We start from the raw sequence: 13930 nt of genomic DNA, 5'->3' as shown, positions 1-13930 counted from the left end.
AGTACATTTTAAAATGTATGTAAATATTTCTCCTCCAGGGTTCTCTTCCATGTGACTCCACATGCTGCTGTTCTGACACCTCATTTCAGGGTGTATCACACTGCTACCTCTACTAGTTGCATATTTGTGCTGGGGTTGTGAAATGCATTTTTATAAGCAGAGAGCACCATTATGGGCCATTGCTCTTAATTGGTTACAGACAACTGGCACTCAGCTATGAAAAATGAATTAGTCAAAAGCGTGGGAGATGACATAATATTCTGTTAGGGACTTTTTCAAGATGCCTGACCCAGATATGCTGTAGCAAAAAGAAAGTGAGCCAGGCTATTTTGCATCTGAAATTCCCAAATGCAAGTAGTATTTTGAGGCCAAAGAAAAGCAGGATGACCCACTCATTCAGTATATATTTGTTCTCTTTGGGAAAGGAACATGTTAGACTTTAAGGGGGGTAGAGGAGGGAGATAAAGTGTAGGGGAGGGAGATGAAAAAACTATGGCTTATGACCAGGAAATTCAATCTCAAGCCCAGAAGCATACACACATGCAAAAAAAAAAAAGATATATTCAGGATCATAGTCCTTTCTTACAGGTGTGTAGTTAGGATGAAGGTATACATCAGAGTTTTTAACAGCGGAGACAGAAGAAGCCTAAGTGTCTTCCAGAACGGAAATGTTGAATAAATTATGGCACATTCATACTGAGCAATACGTTGTTATGAAAAAGGATGCCTGCTTCCCAGACTCCTTTAGAGCTAAGATTCCAAACAAAACCATAGTTTCTCTGATCAGATGCACTTGTGTGAGACTTTGATTCGGAAGTGAGTTATGTGGGGACAGAAGCAGGGCCTGAGGCGTCTATTTAATATGCAGGCTTGGATCTTACCGAGGCTGATGTGATTTTGGAGCTGGTGGCTGTGTGGATGGAGGCCTTCTGGTGAGGCAGGTCGCTTCCTGATTGTAGAAGCAGCACTGTACCTTGCAAGCTCACTTCTGTGGTATGGGATTGGGAGTCATTCCTAGAATTCAGCCTGGACTCCATTTGAAACCTTTTCAGTGATTCTATGAGCTATCTATACTGCATAATAAATTCTTTTTGCTTAAACTAGCTTGAGGGGATTCTGTTTTCTGAAAATAAGAATGCTGATCAAGTAATTGGTATCCAGAAATATTACAGGAATTAGATCCACAAGGAAATGGGATCTTGCATTAGTTGTCTGACCTCGCTGGGTTTCAAGGCACTGAGGATCCAGCTACTGTTAGAGGATGGGGTACAAAATTGTACCTGGACCCCATGGTTGGAACATGAGTTAGATCATCACCTGTGACCACTTGAATTGAAATGTGCCCAAAACAATAAATTCAGTTTCATCTAAATTATGTTTCTCCTTCCCGGTCCAGCATCCTCAGAATCCTTTGGACACATATTCCTCAAGAGTTAGGCAATTCTTGTAATTCTGTTAATATATAAGCTTTCTTTTACAAGGTTTGTCTTTGGAATTATACAGAATTTGAGGGTTTGTCTTAGTCATAGGTTAGAGGCAGTAGGAGGTAGTAGGACTGGTAAATGAGGGGAATTGGAATTTTATTTTGGTGTGGTCATTACAGGGTATTCAAGAAAGTCAAAGCCATTCTCATTAGATAGTGGAGGAGGAGCTGCTTCTGTTGACTAGGGAAATCTTTGGGGTTTGGGGGTGATTGGAGTTATTAGAATCCTCTCAAATATTACCATTCTACTTTTCAGTTTTGCACTTTTACCCCCAAATACTGTAATTTTCACTTAAGAAATCTGCTGAAGCTATGAATTCAACCTGTGTTGTAAGTCAGTAACCTGCAGGATCTGACTGCTTCTGGTTTATCCCTGTGTCAGCCTTACCGCTACAAGAGGGAAGATATTCTTTCAGGGCAATCAGGGATAACTCCATGGTTCTCTGACGTAGCTTATGTGTCTATCAGGCAGTTTGATATGAATATTAAGTGTGTTTCAGTATTCATATTTTCTATTTTTTCTTGTATCAGTTCTGGTAAGTTATGTTTTTCTAGGAAGTTTTCCATCTTAAATGTGTAAATTTAGTCACATAAAGTTCATATCTTATTATTTGTCTCTAGGATCTGTAACAATGTCCCCTTTTTTGTTCCTGGTGTTGATAACTTGTGTGTGTCTTTTGTTATCAGTATTGCTCCTGGGTTTATCAGCTTTCTTAGTATTCTAAAGAACCAGTTTTTTGCTTTGATGATTTTCTGTATTGTATGTCTGTCTCTGTGACATTACTTTCTACTCTTACTTCCTTCTGTCCACATTTTCAGGTTTAAATTGCTATTCTTTTTCTTCTTAAGATGGCTGCTTGAATAACTGATTTTATTTCTTTTCTAATATGCTTTTAAGGCTATAAATCATCTTCTCAATATAGCTTTAGTTACATCCTATTTTTTTATGTTAGACTTTCATTGTTTTTCATTGTTAAAAATACTTTCTAATTTCTGTTGTGCTTTCTCCTTTGACCCATGGATCATTTATAAATGAATGGCTTAATTTCCAAATTTTCAGGAATTTTCTAGTTGATCTTTTCTAATTGATTTCTAGCTTAATTCCATGATGATCAGAGAACACACTGAATAATTTCAGTTCTCTAAAATTTGTTGAACCTTGCTTCAGGGCCCTGCATATGGTCAATTTTGGAAAATGTTCCATATGAAAAGAATGTATGTTCTGCTTTTCTTGGGTACAGTGTTCTATGAGTAACAAGTCAACTCGATAATCATGTTAACTAGGCCTCATACTGAATTTTTTGTCTGCTTGTATCAGTTACTGAGAAAGGTATATTAAACATCTTCAGTCTGATTGGAGATTTGTCTGTTTCTCCTTTTAGTTGTCCTTTTTGCTTTATGTATTTTGGAGCTATGTTTCTGGATGTTTAAAAATTTAGAAATGTATTTTTGTGTTGGATTGATCCTTTTATCATTGTAAAAAGGACACTGCTTTTATAATGTCTTTCTTTGAAGTCTACTTTGATATTAAAATAGCTGCATCACATTAATCTTGATATTTGCATAGTGTGTATCTTTCCACTCTTTGAGGACTTTTGACTTTTCTGTATCCTTATGTTTAAGTGTGGCTCTTGTAAGCGGCATACAGTTATGTTTTTTTTTACATATTTGGATAATCTGCCCTTAATTACTTAGATCATTTATATATATTATACTTATGTATATATTTGGGTTTAAATCTTCCATCTTACAATTTGTTTTCTATTTATTCCATTCTGTATTCCTTTTTCTCTCCTTTTGGATTAATCAAGTATTTATTATTCATTCCTCCTCCCCCCTTTTGGCTCTGTATGTTCTTTATTCTCTTAGTAGTTAGCCTAGAAATTACAACATGCATCTTTAACTTATTAGAGTGTAATATCAATTAGTACTTTCATTGCTTTTAAAAGAATGTTGGTATTGTAGAATACCTGACTCTATTCGTCTCTTTCCAGCCTTTTATATTGTTGTCAGGCATTTTAATTTTACAGACATCTTACATTCTACACAAGATTATTATTGTTTTACAAAATAATATTTATTTAAATTTACCTGTATTGATCATTATTCTTTCTTGTATTTCCATGTTCCCATCTGAGGTCATTTTTCATTTTTAAGTTTAATATAGGTCTAAAGATAATGAATTTTCCCACTTTTAAGACATTCTGTCTTAAAATGTCTTTATTTTATCTTTTTACAAAACAGCTTTATTGAGGGTAATTTACTTACCATAAAATACATCCATTTAAAATGTACAATTTAATGGTTTCTAGTATGTTCAGAGGTGTGCAACCACTGCCACAATCCCATTTTAAAATATTTCCATCACCCCAGAAAGATCCATTGTGTCCATTTGCACTCATTCCCATTCTCACCCCTAGTCCCAGGAAATTATTATTCCACTGACTCTATAGATTTGCCTTTTCTGATAATGTAAATGCAATTCATTCAATATGTGGTCGACCCCTTGTGTCTGGCTTCTTTCATTTAGTGTGTTTTAAAGGCCCACTCGTGTTGCAGCATGTGTCAGTAGTTATTCTTGTTTATCGCAGAATTCTATTGTATGGATATACCACATCTTGTCTGTTCATTCACCAGTTGATAGACATTTGGATTATTTCCACTTTTTGGCTATTATGAATAATGCTGCTGAACATTTGCATACAAGTCTTTGTGTGGATATATTTTTATTTCTCTTGTGTATATACCTAGGAGGTTTGCATGGTAAATTTATGTTTAACTTTTTAAGAAACTGCCAAACTGTTTCCCAAAGTGGCTGCATCACTTTACATTCCTACTAGTTATATAGAAAGGTTTCAGCTTCTCCATATCCTCACCAACACTTGTATTTTTAATTATAGCCTTTCTAGTGGGTATGAAGAGGTATCTTACTGTGTTTTTATTTTGTATTCCCCTTCTGGCCAGTGATGTTGAGCATTTTTCCGCAAGTGCTTATTGGCTTGATGCCTTTCATCAGTTTGGGAAAAATTCTCAGCTATAATCTCTTTGAATATCACTCTCTCTCATTCCATTCTCAGATTCCAATTACATGTAGTTTAGACTTTTGTACCATGTCCAATATGTATCTTATGATTTTTTAAAAATACTTTTTTCTCTTTGTACTTAGCCTGGATATTTACTGTTGACCTACCCTCAAGTTCACTAATCTTTCCTCACCTGTGTCTAATTTTTCATTAATCCCATACATAAAATTCCCTATTTAATATATCAGTTCTAGAATTCTCATTTAATTCTTTACAGATTTCAGTTTTCTGGTGACATAGTCAATCTTGTTTTCTCTTTTCTTGGATGTATCAATCTTGGCTGTTTCAAAGTCCATGTCCAGTAGAAGTCAATTGTGTGAATTCCTTTCAGGTCCATTTCTCTTTTGGTCCTATTTCCTAGTATGCTTGTTAACTTTTTTTTTGGCCACGCTGAGCGGCATGCGGGATGTTAGTTCCCCAACCAGGGATCAAACCTGTGCCCCCTGCAGTGGAAGCACGGAGACTTAACCACTGGACCACCAGGGAAGTCCCTATGCTTGGTAATTTTTGATGGGATGCTAGAGATTGTATATGAAAAACTGGACGCTGTGGATGAAATTATCCTCTTCCAGAAAGGATTCACCATATTCTCTAGCAAACAACTAGAGCAGGAACATCTCAATCCAGTCAAGAACTGATCTTATTCAAGGCTGGGCTTCTGATTTTATAAAGCTGGCTCTGTGTCTGGTTCACCTCAACTTCTAGTCTAGGGGTCACAATAAGAGCCTGAAGTGTTTGGAAACCTCCCTCCTTGAGGTCCTTAAGTTCAATTTTTTTTTTTTTTTTTTAGCATTGTGAGACTGCTGAATGCTCTGCTGTACTTTTCACCTACATTTTTTTCCCTTTTAGTTTCTCACCTCATACAACATAAAAATTAGTAAATGCCTGAGAAGAAAACCAGCCTAGGTTGCTTCTCTACAGGTCTCTTTTCCCAGGATCTTTGCCCCTCAAGTCTCGGGTGCCTTAGAAACTCTCCAATGACTTCAAATAGATGTTGCATGCATTCTGTTCAGCCTTTCTTGTTTTCAGTGGAAGAGCATAACACACTAATTTGTCATAGCTAGAAATGGAAACATAGAGTTATTTTTGAACCCACATTCTGGATGTTTGCTCTGACATTATGTTTTTTTGTTTTATTACTTTGTCTTGAAAAGACCAGGAAAAAAAAAGTACGTACTACCTTTAAGATGTCATGTTTATAACATGAGCTTTAAGATATAATGAACTTTACAACGTACAGTTGGGGTTGTCCTGAACAGTTACGGCCTGATCATTACTCCTGTGTAATGCGTCCCCCCAGCAAAATAAGTTGATTCTGCTTTTAAAATAATTGGTCTCAGTGAATTTGAATTCTGATATATAATTAGCTGGAGCCTACCTATATCTAGGTTGTTTTGTTTTTTTTTAAGTTAGTATTGATTTTTCACTTTGACAGACAGGATCAACCCCATAGCATTTCCACATACTACCTAATGAAAACACCAATCACCAACAAACCACCAATGATGAAAATAATGCTACATCTCGTTTTCCCACTTTCCTTTCCAGATAGGCACTCTCTCTAGGCCACTAATCTTTGGGCTCAGATCTATCCACACTTAAGAGTGGTATATCCCTATGGTAGGAAACAATTGGAATTTCTCAGTCCACATGGTACAATTGAGCTTCCTTTTAAATCTACAATCCTGACTTGTATTTGAATCCCCATGTTCCCCAGTCTCCTGCGTTTGACTGCCTCTGTTGCCTGTCTGCTCAGATGTCTCACCCACTGCCTGTGCTGGCTTTTGGCAGCAACTGCAAGCCTAGGCCAGTTCTTTGATGCCAGGTGTCCAGATATACTCTAAGGAATAGCTTCAGAGGCACATTCTCTTGGCTCTGAATGCACCTCCTTGCTTAGCATTCATCAGACCTAGTACTTTCCAAGTTGGAAATAGGAATGTCACCCTTATTTTACCATTTAAAATTTTTATAAGTATTAACAAATTATTGACTAATGAAACTAGTGCTTTCATTTTGCAGAAACTAATGCTTGTGGCTGTAATACATCTCCAGTCAAAAATGTGTTAAATATGAATTCTTATATTAATATGTATAATAATATGAGTTATATATATATTTAGGCAGTGCCATATGTCTATATAAAACAGTGAAATTTCTTTTCTTTTTTTTGGCTGCGTTGGGTCGTTGCTCCACGTGGGCTTTCTCTAGTTGTGGCGAGTGGGGGCTGCTCTTCCTTGAGGGGCTTCTCATTGCGGTGGCTTCTCTAGTTGCGGAGCACCGGCTTTAGGTGCATGGGCTTCAGTAGTTGTGGCATGCGGGCTCAGTAGTTGTGGCTCGCGGGCTCTAGAGCGCAGGCTCCATAGTTGTGGCGCCTGGGCTTAGTTGCTGCGCGGCATGTGGGATCTTCCCAGACCAGGGCTCGAACCTGTGTCCCCTGCATTGGCAGGTGGATTCTTAACCGCCGCGCCACCAGGGAAGCCCTCTTTACTTTTTATACCTAACTTTTCCTGAGAAGTCCAGGAAAGATGCATTTTTTATAGCTATTCTTTACAGGAGAATTCAAAATTTGAGAGAAAATTAACTATTGAGTTTAAACCTATTAGAAGTCTGCCTCTAGCTGTCACTAGTCTGGGGCTGGTTTTGAGACTGAATTAAAAGCCAAATCAAAACAAAGAAAACCAAAATAGTTACTCCGTCCTTCAGCCTGTTGTCCTTTCTAGAGAGATTTTGGTGAACCCAAGTTGCTGTACCTTTATACCAGTGTCTGACTTGGAGTGATATTCTGCAGGATTCACACTGAAATGACTGAAGTCATATTCATGAATTAAACAGGAAATATTAATGGTTCATGAACTGATAGCTCTTTTATTCTACCAAGTTAGGATTGGGTCTCATAAATCAAACTAATTTTTACTGCTTGCTAAAATTCACTTTTAATAGGAAGAAAATCTGTAATTAGAATTGTCCCATTAGGTGGAAAGCAAAGACTTTTCTTATTCACACTGAATCTCCCCATGCCTGAACGGCACTAGATACAGAATAGGCATTCAGTATTTGAAAATGAAAGAACAGTCTCCCTTTTATCTCTCTCACTTTTTAATACCCATTTATGTATTGTCTATGGCTACTTTTGTGCTACAACTGCGTTGAGTGTTGTGACAGACGCAGCTAGCTAACTATCCAGAATGTTTACTATCTGGCTATTTTTTGGAAAATTCACCAACCCCCATTTTAGGTTATAGTGATTAGGAAACACCTCACGGTTCTTGAAGGACATTTTTGCTAGGTATAGAATTCAAGTTTGGCTACTATCTTCTTTCAGCACTTTCTATTGTTTTTTTGTTTTCAGTTATGTTTTTTTGTTTATCTGATTATTTTTATGCCCTGATTATTCGTATCAAAAATTATAATAAAAACGTGTTGACCAATACTTTCCAGGCACTTTCATTTAGATTCAATTTCTCTTTGTCACAGAATTATTTATCTTTTGTCTATTTTAATATTTGCCTCTTCATTTATTCTAGTGTGGGCCTCCTGACAGGAAGTTCTCTGGGTTTTTTAATAACTTTCACTTTTGTTCTTGAAGAATCATTTTGTAGGTGTAGAATTCAAATATGGCTGCTATTTACTTTCAGTACCTGGACTATATACTTCTGTTATCCTCCAGCTTCCATTATTTTTGTTACGAATTCATCTGTAAGGTGAGTTGTTGCTCCTTTAAATTCTCCTCCCTGCCTCACTATGGTTGTGCCTTAGCCTTTGCTATAGTTTTCAGCACTTTACCACAATGTGCTTAGATACGGTTTTTTTGGGTATATTCTGCATGGGGTTACTGGTGCTTTCAAATCTGTCATTTGATAAATCATTAATTTGGTGTCATTATTCTTGGAAAACTTTTAGCCAATAATTTTGCATATATTGCTTCTGTGTCCCATTTTTCTCCTTTTTCTCCTCTACTTCTAGAGAATCTCTTCTCAGTTACATCTAATCTGTTGTTAAGGCCATTTATGGAGATTGTCATTTCTATTATTATGTCTTTCAGTTCTAGGTTCTATATTTTAAATACAATTTCTAGTTCTTGGCCAAGATTCTCCATTTTTAAGTTTCCTTGACCATATTAAAGATAGTTATTGCAAAATCTGTTTCCAATAACTCCTTTATTTGGATCTCTTGTGTGTTTCTTTCTATTGTCTTTTTTTTTTTTTTCCAGTTTTCAATTATGTTTTGTTTCCTTCTGTACCTGGTTATTTTTATGCCCTGATTATTACATATCAAACTATAATAAAAATGTGTGGCCCCATATGATGCTGTCTTCCTCTGTCTTCCAAATGATTTGTCATTTTGGTAGGCAGGTAAGGGTATCAGCAATCCTGCATTACATTAATGAATTATAATTCAGATGATTCAAAACTGGCCTTCAATCTGTTTGTGGGAGGAACAGTTTCTGGTTAGTCATTACTTCTAGATCAACTCAAAGCCTTGGGAGGTTATTCAAGCTCCACCTACCTACTTGATGCCTCTCAATACCAGTTGTTTCCCACTAGCACTTCACTGTTAATAAAGAAAAAAATCTATGCTTGGCTTTTCAGGCCTTTAGCTACCTTTCTGTAATCCGCACATGTTCCTCGAGAAAAAAAATAGTCCCCAAATTGGGTACAACTTTCTGTTTGTTTTCTCCTGGCTGTTGCTGCAATATTTCAATGACTTAGTTCCTTGGGATTTTCTATGATCTGTATTTCTTAGTCTGGCATTTGTGGAAATAGATGTTGAACTGTGTAGTGGATGCTGGGATGAACCACCCAGAATCCCTTTCACAAATAACAAGCTCTTTCCAGAGGTGCTGGCCTATGACTGCTCATAGCTGAATTTTTCTCTGGAGATGGCTCTCAGCTTATGGCAATTGCCTTGCCCAGGGAGACAATGCCTGCTCATTCCTGCACGCAGTCTAAACCAAACGACTGGTTGCTCAGTGACAGTGCCTCAGTTTAGGACTTCGGTGGAGGGTCATTTCAGCTTTAGGGTTAGAGATCCGAATGGGACATCTGTGGAAAGTTCCTATCAGTTCAGCTTATCCCTTCACATAATTCTGCATCCCTCTTTCCTTACAGGTCTTGTTTCAGAGAGTACTCCCAATTAACCTACCACAGAGTTCTAGAAAACCATATTTATGAGTCACTACTTTGCTTTTAATATAGTCATAGCATTTCTTTTTGTTATGTTTAACTCATATAACAAAGGAGGAGAGGAAGTCGTGTTAGGAGAAATAGAACATTTGGTAGAAGTGATATACTTTGGCTATGACAGAGGCAATTAAGATATATTTTGTCTTTGTCTTTTGCCTGAGGGGGCACATCTTTACTGTTTTACATTCTCTCCTTTTTTTTTTTCTTTTTTTTTTTTTGCAGTACACGGGCCTCTCACTGTTGTGGCCTCTCCTGTTGCGGAGCACAGGCACCGGACACACAGGCCCAGCGGCCATGGCTCACCGGCCCAGCCGCTCCGCGGCATGTGGGATCCTCCTGGACCGGGTACGAACCTGTGTCCCCTGCATCGGCAGGTGGACTCTCAACCACTGCGCCACCAGGGAAGCCCCCATTCTCTCCTTTTTTAAAAAAACTGAGATATAACATACAACATTAGTTTCAGGTGTACAACATAATTAGATTTTGTATATATTGTGAAATGATTACAATAAATCTAGTTAACATCACTCCAAATTTTTGTGATGAGAACTTTAAAAATTACTCTTAGCAACTTTCAAATACATAATTCAGTATTATTAACTATAGTCACCATGCTATACATTACATCCCCAGGACTTAATTTTATAGTTGGAAGTTTATACCTTTTGACCCCCTTTACCCATTTCACCCACTCTCCCCACCTCTGGCAACCACCAGTCTGTTCTCTATAGCTATGAGCTTGGGTGGTAGTGGGGATTTTGTTTTGGATTCCACACAGAAGTGAGATCATACAGTTCAATATCTGTCTTTCTCTGACTTACTTAGCATAATGCCCTCAAGGTATATCCATGCTGTCACAAGTGGCAAGATTTCCTTCTTTTTTATGACTCATTGTGTGTGTGTACCACATTTTTAAAAATTTATTTTTATTTGTTGCTGTTGGGTCTTCAATGCTGTGCGCAGGGTTTCTCTAGTTGCGGCAAGTGGGTGCTACTCTTCGTTGTGGTGCACGGGCTTCTCATTGCGGTGGCTTCTCTTGTTGCAGAGCATGGGCTCTAGGTGTGTGGCCTCTAGAGCACAGGCTCAGTAGTTGTGGCACACGGGCTTAGTTGCTTCGCTGCATGTGGGATCTTCCCGGACCAGGGATCGAACCCGTGTCCCCTGCATTGGCAGGTGGATTCTTTTTTTTTTTTTTTGCGGCACGCGGGCCTCTCACCACTGTGGCCTCTCCCGTCGCGCAGCACAGGCTCTGGACGCGCAGGCCCAGCAACCATGGCTCACGGGCCCAGGCACCCTGCAGCATGCAGGATCCTCCCAGACCAGGGCACAAACCCACGTCCCCTGCATCGGCAGGCAGACTCTCAACCACTGCACCACCGGGGAAACCCGGCAGGTGGATTCTTAACTACTGCACCACCAGGTAAGTCCCCACATTTTCTTTATTCATCCATTGACAGACACTTGGGTTGTTTCCATGTCTTGGCTATTTAAGTAATGCTACAGTGAACACTGGTGGTTCATGTATCTGTTTTAGTGTTTTCATTTCCTTCAAATGAATACCTAGAAGTAGAATTGCTGGATCATATGTTAGTGCTATTTTTAATTTTTTGAGGAACCTCCATACATTTTCCATAGTAGCTGCACCAATTTACACTCCCACTAGCAGTGCACAAGGGTTCCCTTCTTTTCAGATCTTTGCCAACATATTATTTCATGTGTCTTTGATTAATAGCCATTCCAGCAGGTGAGGTGACATCTGATGTAGTTTTGACTTGCATTTACCTGATGATTAGTAATGTTCAGTACCTTTTCATGTACCTGTGGCTTCTGTATGTCTTCTTTGGAAAAATGTCTTTTCATATCCTCTATCCATATTTAAACTGGGTGATTTTTGCTGTTGAGTTATGAGTTCTTTATACATTTTGGATCTTAACCCCTTATCAGATATATAATTTGCAAATATTTGCTCCCATTCTGTAGGTTGCCTCTTCATTTCATTTCGTTGGTTTCTTTTGCTGTGTAGGTGCTTTTTAGTTTGATGTAGCCCCACTTGTTTTTTACTTTTGTTCCCTTTGCTTTTTGTCAGATCCAAAAAAATTATTGCTAAGACCAATGTCAAGGAAATTACTGTGTATGTTTTCTTCTAAGAGTTTTATGGTCTCAGGTCTACTAGTCAAGTCTTTAATCTACTTTGAGTTAATTTTTGTGTATGGTGTGAGATAGTGGTCGTTTCCCAACACCATTTATTGAAGAGAGACTGCCCTTTTCCCATTGTATGTTCTTGGTCCTGTGTTGTAAATTAACCATATGCGTGGGTTTATTTCCAGGCTGTTTATTCCATTGATCTGTATCTGTTTTTATGCCAGTATCATACTGTTTTGATTACTATAGCTTTGTAATATAGTTTGAAATCAAGAAGCATATGCTTTTAGCTTTGTTCTTTCTCAAGATTTCTTTGGCTATTTAGGATCTTTTGTGGTTCCCCACAAATTACAGGATTATTTATTTAACTTTTGTGAAAAATGCCATTTGAATTTTAACAGGGGTTGCATTGAAGATGCAGATTGCTTTGGTTAGTTCCTGCATTTCAATAGTATTCATCTCCTCCACAAGCACTGAATATCTTTCCACTTATTTGTGTCTTCAGTTTCTCTCATCAGTGTCTTAGTTTGCAATGTATAGGTCTTTCACCTCCTCATTAAATTTATTCCTAGGTAGTTTATTCTTTTTGATGCAATTGTAAATGGCATTGCTTTCTTCTTTTTCTGATAGTTGGTTATTGGTGTATAGAAATGCAACACATTTCTGTGTATTGATTTTGTATCCTGCAACTTTACTAAATTTATTCTAATTTTTTTAATAGAGTCTTTAGAGTTTTCTATACATATTATGTCATCCACAAACAGTGACAATTATACTGCTTTCTGATTTGGATTTTTATTTTTCCTAATTGCCCTGGCTAGGGCTTCCAATACTACATTGAATAAAAGTGGTGAGTGGCGGCATCCTTGTCTTGTTCCTGATCTTAGACGAAAAGCTTTCAGCTTTTCACCACTGAATATGATGTTAGCTGTGGGCTTGTCATATATGTTCTTTATTATGTTGAGGTACATTCCCTCTATACCCACCTTGTTTTTACCATAAATTGATGCTGAATTTGTCAAATGTGATTTTTTTTGCATCTATTGGATGATCCTATGAGTTTTATCCTTTTTTTTTTTGGTTAATGTGGTGTATCATATTAATTGATTTGCAGATGTTGAACCATTCTTGCATCCTTGGGGTAAATCTGACTCAGTCATGGTGTATGATCCTTTTAATGTATTGTTGAATCCAGTTTGCTAATATTGATATTTTGTGGATTTTCACATCTATATTTATCAGGGATATTGGCCTTTAATTTTCTTTTCTTGGGGCATCCTTGTCTGGTTTTGGTATCAGGGTGATGCTGGCCTTCTAAAATGAGTTTGGAAGTATTCCCTCCACTTATATTTTTTGGAAGAGTTTGAGGATTGGTATTAACTTTGGTATAATTCACCATTGAAGACATCTGGTCCTGGACTTTACTGGAAGGGTTTTGGTTACTGACTCAACATTCTTACTAGTAATTGGTGTGTTCAGATTTTCTATTTCTTCGTGATTCAGTCTTGGTAGTTGTCCAATTTGTTGATGTACGGCGCTCATAGTAGTCTCTTATGATCCTTTGTATTTCTGGGGTATTGAGGTATAACATTTCCCCTTTCAGTTCTGATTTTAAGTCCTCATCTCTTTTTTTTTTCCCCGTACTGAGTCAAGCAAAAGTTTTGTCAGTTTTATCTTTTTGAAAAGTAGCTCTTGGTTTCATCTTTTCTATTGTCTTTTTAGCCTCTATTCCATTTATTTCCATGATCTTTTTCCTTCTGTCTACTAACTTCGGGCTTTGTTCTTCTTTTTCTAGTTCCTTGAGGTGTAAAGTGAGGTCATTTGTTTGAAATCTTTGTTTCTTGATGGTAGGCATTGCTAAGAACTTTCCTCTTAGAACTACCCTTGCTGCATCCCATAAATTATGGTATGTTGTATTTCCATTTTCATTGTTCTTTTGATTTCTTTGACACATTAGTTGTTCAATAGGATGTTGTTTAATCCTCACATATTTGTGAAATTTTCCAATTTTCTTCTTGTAACTTATGTCTAGTTTCATA

Source organism: Leucopleurus acutus, assembly GCF_964270905.1.
Source record: "Leucopleurus acutus genome assembly, chromosome: 11".
Taxonomy (NCBI): Eukaryota; Metazoa; Chordata; class Mammalia; order Artiodactyla; family Delphinidae; genus Leucopleurus; species Leucopleurus acutus.
This window is presented reverse-complemented; position numbering follows the sequence as displayed.